General features: G+C 42.3%; 2 non-coding genes across 2 annotated transcripts; one reads left to right on the top strand and one right to left on the bottom strand.

Moving 5' to 3' along the window:
• LOC130947495 (small nucleolar RNA R71) lies at positions 1-108 on the bottom strand. Its single transcript, XR_009072695.1, has one exon. It is a non-coding gene; the product is annotated as a small nucleolar RNA R71 (small nucleolar RNA).
• Positions 109-7820: 7712 nt separating this feature from the next.
• LOC130948944 (small nucleolar RNA R71) lies at positions 7821-7928 on the top strand. Its single transcript, XR_009073300.1, has one exon. It is a non-coding gene; the product is annotated as a small nucleolar RNA R71 (small nucleolar RNA).
• The last annotated feature ends 208 nt before the right edge of the window (positions 7929-8136 follow it).

The following is an 8136-nucleotide window of genomic DNA, read 5'->3' as shown; positions in this document are numbered from 1 at the left end:
AAGCTTAGAGTGGAAGTCCAAACCTTCAGACAGAAGGATGGTGAATCCCTCTATGAAGCCTGGGAAAGATACAAACAATTAATCAGAAAATGTCCCTCAGACATGCTTTCTGAATGGAGCATCATATGTATTTTCTATGATGGTCTCTCTGAACTATCCAAGATGTCTTTGGATAGCTCTGCTGGAGGATCTCTTCACTTGAAGAAGACGCCTACAGAAGCTCAAGAACTAATTGAAATGGTTGCAAATAACCAATTCATGTACACTTCTGAAAGGAATCCTGTGAACAGTGGGACTGGTCAGAAGAAAGGAGTTCTTGAGATTGACACTCTGAACGCCATATTGGCTCAGAATAAGATATTGACTCAACAAGTCAATTTGATTTCTCAAAGTCTGTCTGGAATGCAAAATGCACCAAGCAGTACTAAGGATGCTTCATCTGAAGAAGAAGCTTATGATCCTGAGAACCCTTCAATGGAAGAGGTGAATTACCTAGGAGAACCCTATGGAAACACCTATAATTCTTCATGGAGAAATCACCCAAATTTCTCATGGAAGAATCAAGAGAGACCTCAACAAGGTTTCAACAACAATAATGGTGGAAGAAACAGGTTTAGCAATGGCAAGACTTTTCCATCATCTTCTCAGCAACAGACAGAGAATTCTAAGCAAAACTCTTCTGACTTAGCAACCATGGTCTCTGATCTAATCAAAACCACTCAAAGTTTCATGACTGAAACAAGGTCCTCCATTAGGAATTTGGAGGCACAAGTGGGTCAGCTGAGCAAGAAAGTTACTGAACTCCCTCCAAGTACTCTTCCAATTAATACAGAAGAAAATCCAAAAGGAGAGTGCAAGGCTCTCAACATGGCCGAATATGGAGAGGAAGGGGAGGAAGTGAACGCCACTGAGGAAGACCTCAATGGGCGTGCACTAGCCTCCAATGAGTTCCCTAATGAGGAACCATGGGAATCTGAGGCTCAAAATGAGACCATAGAGATTCCATTGGACTTACTTCTGCCATTCATGAGCTCTGATGAGTATTCTTCCTCTGAAGAGGATGAGTATGTCACTGAAGAGCAAGTTGCTAAAATACCTTGGAGCAATCATGAAGTTAAATGACAAGTTATTTGGAAATGAGACTTGGGAAGATGAACCTCCTTTGCTCACCAAAGAACTGGATGACTTGTCTAGGCAGAAATTACCTCAAAAGAGACAAGATCCTGGGAAGTTTTCAATACCTTGTACCATAGGCACCGTGACCTTCAAGAAGGCTCTGTGTGACTTAGGGTCAAGTGTGAACCTCATGCCTCTCTCTGTAATGGAGAAGCTAGGGATCTTTGAGGTACAAGCTGCAAGAATCTCACTAGAGATGGCAGACAACTCAAGAAAACAAGCTTATGGACTGGTAGAGAATGTTTTGGTGAAGATTGAAGACCATTACATCCCTTCTGATTTCATAGTCCTAGAGACTGGGAAGTGCATGGATGAATCTATCATCCTTGGCAGACCCTTTCTAGCCACAGCAAAGGCTGTGATTGATGTTGATGGAGGTGAACTGATCATTCAAGTGAATGAAAAATCCTATGTGTTTAAGGCCCAAGGATATCCCTCTGTCATCATGGAGAAGAAGCATGAAGAGCTTCTCTCAATTCAGAGTCAAACAGAGCCCCCACAGTCAAACTCTAAGTTTGGTGTTGGGAGGCCACAACCAAACTCTAAGTTTGGTGTTGAACCCCCACATTCAAACTCTAAGTTTGGTGTTGGGAGGTTCCAACATTGCTCTGAGTATCTGTGAGGCTCCATGAGAGCCCTCTGTCAAGCTACTGACATTAAAGAAGCGCTTGTTGGGAGGCAACCCAATGATTATATTCTATATATTTTCTTTTGTTATTTTATGTTTTTTGTAGGTTGATGATCATAAGAAGTCACAAAATCCATTGAAAAAGCAAAAACAGAATGAAAAACAGGAAGAAAAACAGCACACCCTGGAGGAAGAATTCACTGGCGTTTAAACGCCAGTGAGGCTAGCAGTTGGGCGTTTAACGCCCAGTCTGGCACCATTCTGGGCGTTTAACGCCAGAAAGGGGCACCAGACTGGCGTTAAACGCCAGAAAAGGGCAAGAACCTGGCGTTAAACGCCAGGAATAGGCACCAGCCCAGCGTTTAACGCCAGAAATGGCTCAAAACGTGATTTTGAGCAACATTTGGTGCAGGGATGACTTTTCCTTGACACCACAGGATCTGTGGACCCCACAGGATCCCCACCAACCCCACCACCACTCTCTCTCTTCTTCCTCCATTCACCAATCACCTCATTACCTCTTCCCAAAACCCCTTCACCTATCAAATCCCATCTTTCTCTTCACCACTCACATCCATCCTTCATAAAACCCCACCAACCTCACCCTTCAAATTCAAACCACTTTCCCTCCCAAACCCACCCATAATGGCCGAAACCCATCTTCCCTCTCTCCTATAAATACCCTTCTTCACTCCTTCATTTTCACACAACCTAAACACCACTCCCCCCTCCTTGGCCGAATACATAAGCCATCTCCTTCTTCCTCATTCCTTCTTCTTCTACTCTCTTCTTTCTTTTTTTGCTCGAGGACGAGCAAACCTTTTAAGTTTGGTGTGGTAAAAGCATTGCTTTTTGTTTTTCCATAACCATTTATGGCACCCAAGGCCGGAGAAACCTCTAGAAAGAGGAAAGGGAAGGCAAAAGCTTCCACCTCCGAGTCATGGGAGATGGATAGATTCATCTCAAAGGTGCATCAAGACCACTTCTATGAAGTTGTGGCCTTGAAGAAGGTGATCCCCGAGGTCCCCTTTTCACTCAAAAAGGGTGAATATCCGGAGATCCGCCATGAGATCCGAAGAAGAGGTTGGGAAGTGCTTACCAACCCCATTCAACAAGTCGGAATCTTGATGGTTCAAGAGTTCTATGCCAATGCATGGATCACCAAGAACCATGATCAAAGTGTGAACCCGGATCCAAAGAATTATCTTACTATGGTTCGGGGGAAATACTTGGATTTTAGTCCGGAAAATGTAAGGTTAGCATTCAACTTGCCTATGATGCAAGGTGATGAACATCCTTACACAAGAAGGGTCAACTTTGATCAAAGGTTGGACCAAGTCCTCACAGTTATATGTGAAGAGGGCGCACAATGGAAGAGAGATTCAAGAGGCAAGCCGGTTCAATTGAGAAGGCATGACCTCAAGCCCATGGCTAGAGGATGGTTGGAGTTTATCCAACGCTCAATCATTCCCACTAGCAACCGGTCCGAAGTTACTCTAGACCGGGCCATCATGATTCATAGCATCATGATTGGAGAAGAAGTGGAAGTTCATGAGGTTATAGCCCAAGAACTCTATAAAGTGGCGGACAAGTCTTCCACCTTGGCAAGGCTAGCCTTTCTTCATCTCATTTGTCACCTCTGTTATTCAGTTGGAGTTGACATAGAAGGAGACACTCCCATTGATGAGGACAAGCCCATCACTAAGAAAAGGATGGAGCAAACAAGAGACCCCTCTCATCATGAGATCCCTGAGATACCTCAAGGGATGCACTTTCCTCCACAAGACTATTGGGAGCAAATTAACACCTCCCTAGGAGAATTGAGTTCCAACATGGGACAACTAAGGGTGGAGCACCAAGAACACTCCGTTCTCCTCCATGAAATTAGAGAAGATCAAAGAATCATGAGAGAGGAGCAACAAAGACAAGGAAGAGACATTGAGGAGCTCAAGCACTCCATAAGACCTTCAAGAGGAAGAACAAGCCGCCATCACTAAGGTGGACCCGTTCTTTAATCTCCTTGTTCTTTATTTTCTTGTTTTTCAAAAATTGTGCTTTATGTTCATCCATGTTTGTGTCTTATGATCATTAGTGTCTTAGTGTTTATGCCTTAAAGTTATGAATGTCCTATGAATCCATCACCTTTCTTAAGAACTGTTCTTAATTGAAAAAGAAAAGAATTGTATGAATTTTGAATTTTATAATAGTTTAATTATTTTGATGTGGTGGCAACACTTTTGTTCTCTGAATGTATGCTTGAACAGTGCATATGTCTTTTGAATTTGTGGTTCATGAATGTTGGCTCTTGAAAGAATGATGAAAAAGGAGACATGTTACTGAGGATCTGAAAAATCATAAAAATGATTCTTGAAGCAAGAAAAAGCAGTGAATACAAAAAAAAAGAAGCAAACGAGAAAAAAAAACCGAAAAAAAAGAGAAAGAAAAAGAAAGAAATAAAGCTGTTATCCAAGGCAAAAAGAGTGTGCTTAAGAACCCTGGACACCTCTAATTGGGGACTCTAGCAAAGCTGAGTCACAATCTGAAAAGGTTCACCCAATTATGTGTCTGTGGCATGTATGTATCCGGTGGTAATACTGGAAGACAGAGTGCTTTGGGCCACAGCCAAGACTCAATAAGTAGCTGTGTTCAAGAATCATCATACTTAACTAGGAGAATCAATAACACTATCTGGATTCTGAGTTCCTAAAGAAGCCAATCATTCTGAATTCCAAAGGATAAAGTGAGATGCCAAAACTATTCAGAGGCAAAAAGCTAAAAGCCCCGCTCATCTAATTAATACTGATCTTCATAGATATTTTTGGAGTTCATTGCATATTCTCTTCTTTTTATCTTATTTGATCTTCAGTTGCTTGAGGACAGGCAACAATTTAAGTTTGGTGTTGTGATGAGCGGATAATTTGTACGCTTTTTGGCATTGTTTTTAGTATGTTTTTAGTATGATCTAATTAGTTTTTAGTATATTTTTATTTGTTTTTAGTTAAAATTCACTTTTCTGGACTTTACTAAGAGTTTGTGTGTTTTTCTGTGATTTCAGGTATTTTCTGGCTGAAATTGAGGGATCTGAGCAAAAATCTGATCCAGAGACTCAAAAGGATTGCAGATGCTGTTGGATTCTGACCTCCCTGCACTCGAAGTGGATTTTCTGGAGCTACAGAAGCCCAATTGGCGCGCTCTCAACGGCGTTGGAAAGTAGACATCCTGGGCTTTCCAGCAATATATAATAGTCCATACTTTGCCCAAGATTTGATGGCCCAAATCGGCGTTCAATGTCACCTCAAGAAATTCCAGCGTTAAACGCCGGAACTGGCACCTAAATGGGAGTTAAACGCCCAAACTGGCATAAAAGCTGGCGTTTAACTCCAAGAGGAGTCTCTACACGAAAATGCTTCATTTGCTCAGCCCAAACACACACCAAGTGGGCCCGGAAGTGGATTTTTATGTCATTTACTCATCTTTGTACACCTTAGGCTACTAGTTTTCTATAAGTAGGACCTTTTACTATTGTATTTGACATCTTGGGATCTTAGATCATCTTTAGGTCTTTGAATCTTTTGATCATTTGGGAGGCTGGCCATTCGGCCATGCCTAGACCTTGTTCTTATGTATTTTCAACGGTGGAGTTTCTACACACCATAGATTAAGGTGTGGAGCTCTGTTGTACCTCGAGTATTAATGCAATTACTATTGTTCTTCTATTCAATTCCGCTTGTTCTTTGTCCAAGATATCACTTGTTCTTCAACTTGATGAATGTGATGATCCGTGACACTCATCATCATTCTCACTCATGAACAAAGTGACTGACAACCACTTTTGATCTACAAGCATTCGAGGCTCTAGTGTTTATCTCTTGGATTCTTTAACCGGAATCTTCGTGGTATAGGCGAGAACTGATGGCGGCATTCAAGAGAATCCGGAAGGTCTAACCTTGTCTGTGGTATTCTGAGTAGGATTCAATGATTGAATGACTGTGACGTGCTTCAAACTCCTGAGGGCGGGGCGTTAGTGACAGACGCAAAAGAATCACTGGATTCTATTCCGGCCTGATTGAGAACCGACAGATGGATAGCCGTGCCGTGACAGGGTGCGTTGAACATTTCCAATGAGAGGATGGGAAGTAGCCACTGACAACGGTGAAACCCTTGCATAAGCTTGCCATGGAAAGGAGTAAGAAGGATTGGATGAAGACAGTAGGAAAGCAGAGAGACGGAAGGGAAGGCATCTTCATACGCTTGTCTGAAGCTCTCACCAATGATATACATAAGTATCTCTATCTTTATCTTTATGCTTTATTCGTTTATCACTATACCCATTTGAGTCTGCCTGACTGAGATTTACAAGGTGACCATAGCTTGCTTCATAGCAACAATCTCCGTGGGATCGACCCTTACTCGTGTAAGGTTTATTACTTGGACGACCCAGTGTACTTGCTGGTTAGTTGTGCGAAGTTGTGTTTATGCCATGGTATTGAGCACCAAGTCTTTGGAGCCATTACCGGGGATTATTTCGTGTATTAAAAAGTATTGATCACAATTTCGTGCACCATCAGTTCACCTCCATCAACATCAATCACAGCCTTTGCTGTGGCTAGGAAGGGTCTACCAAGGATGATGGATTCATCCATGCACTTCCCAGTCTCTAGGATTATGAAATTGGTAGGGATGTAATGGTCTTCAACTTTTACCAAAACATTCTCTACAAGTCCATGAGCTTGTTTTCTTGAGTTGTCTGCCATCTCTAGTGAGATTCTTGCAGCTTGTACCTCAAAGATCCCTAGCTTCTCCATTACAGAGAGAGGCATGAGGGTTACACTTGACCCTAAGTCACACAGAGCCTTCTTGAAGGTCATGGTGCCTATGGTACAAGGTATTGAAAATTTCCCAGGATCTTGTCTCTTTTGAGGTAATTTCTGCCTAGACAAGTCATCCAGTTCTTTGGTGAGCAAAGGAGATTCATCCTCCCAAGTCTCATTTCCAAATAACTTGTCATTTAGCTTCATGATTGCTCCAAGGTATTTAGCAACTTGCTCTTCAGTGACATACTCATCCTCTTCAGAGGAAGAATACTCATCAGAGCTCATGAAAGGCAGAAGTAAGTCCAATGGAATCTCTATGGTCTCATTTTGAGCCTCAGATTCCCATGGTTCCTCATTGGGGAACTCAGAGGAGGTTGGTGCACGCCCATTGAGGTCTTCCTCAGTGGTGTCCTCTTCCTCTCTTTCCTCTCCAGATTCGGCCATGGTTATGGCTTTGCACTCTCCTTTTGGATTTTCTTCTGTATTACTTGGGAGAGTACTAGGAGGGAATTCAGTAACTTTCTTGCTCAGCTGTCCCACTTGTGCTTCCAAATTCCTAATGGAAGACCTTGTTTCAGTCATGAAACTTTGAGTGGTTTTGATTAGATCAGAGACCATGGTTGCTAAGTCAGAGGGGTTCTGCTTAGAATTCTCTGTCTGTTGCTGAGAAGATGATGGAAAAGGTTTGCTATTGCTAAACCTGTTTCTTCCACCATTGTTGTTGTTGAAACCTTGTTGAGGTCTCTCTTGATTCTTCCATGAGAAAATTGGGTGATTTCTCCATGAAGAATTGTAGGTGTTTCCATAGGGTTCTCCTAGGTAATTCACCTCTTCCATTGAAGGGTTCTCAGGATCATAAGCTTCTTCCTCAGATGAAGCATCCTTAGTACTGCCAGGTGCATTTTGCATTCCAGACAGACTTTGAGAAATCAAATTGACTTGTTGAGTCAATATCTTATTCTGAGCCAGTATGGCATTCAGAGTATCAATCTCAAGAACTCCTTTCTTCTGACTTGTCCCATTGTTCACAGGATTCCTTTCAGAAGTGTACATGAATTGGTTATTTGCAACCATCTCAATTAGTTCCTGAGCCTCTGTAGGCGTCTTCTTCAGATGAAGAGATCCTCCAGCAGAGCTATCCAAAGACATCTTGGATAGTTCAGAGAGACCATCATAGAAATACCTATGATGCTCCATTCAGAAAGCATGTCTGAGGGACATTTTCTGATTAATTGTTTGTATCTTTCCCAAGCTTCATAGAGGGATTCTCCATCCTTCTGTCTGAAGGTTTGGACTTCCACTCTAAGCTTACTCCATTTTTGAGGTGGAAAGAACTTTGCCAAGAAGGCATTGACTAGCTTTTCCCAAGAGTCCAGGCTATCTTTAGGTTGTGAGTCCAACCATATTCTAGCTCTGTCTCTTACAGCAAAAGGGAATAGCATCAGTCTGTAGACCTCAGGGTCAACCCCATTAGTCTTGACTGTGTCACAGATTTGCAAGAACTCAGCTAAAAACTGA

This window comes from Arachis stenosperma, chromosome 1 (genome assembly GCF_014773155.1).
Source record: "Arachis stenosperma cultivar V10309 chromosome 1, arast.V10309.gnm1.PFL2, whole genome shotgun sequence".
NCBI lineage: Eukaryota > Viridiplantae > Streptophyta > Magnoliopsida > Fabales > Fabaceae > Arachis > Arachis stenosperma.
This window is presented reverse-complemented; position numbering and strand designations above follow the sequence as displayed.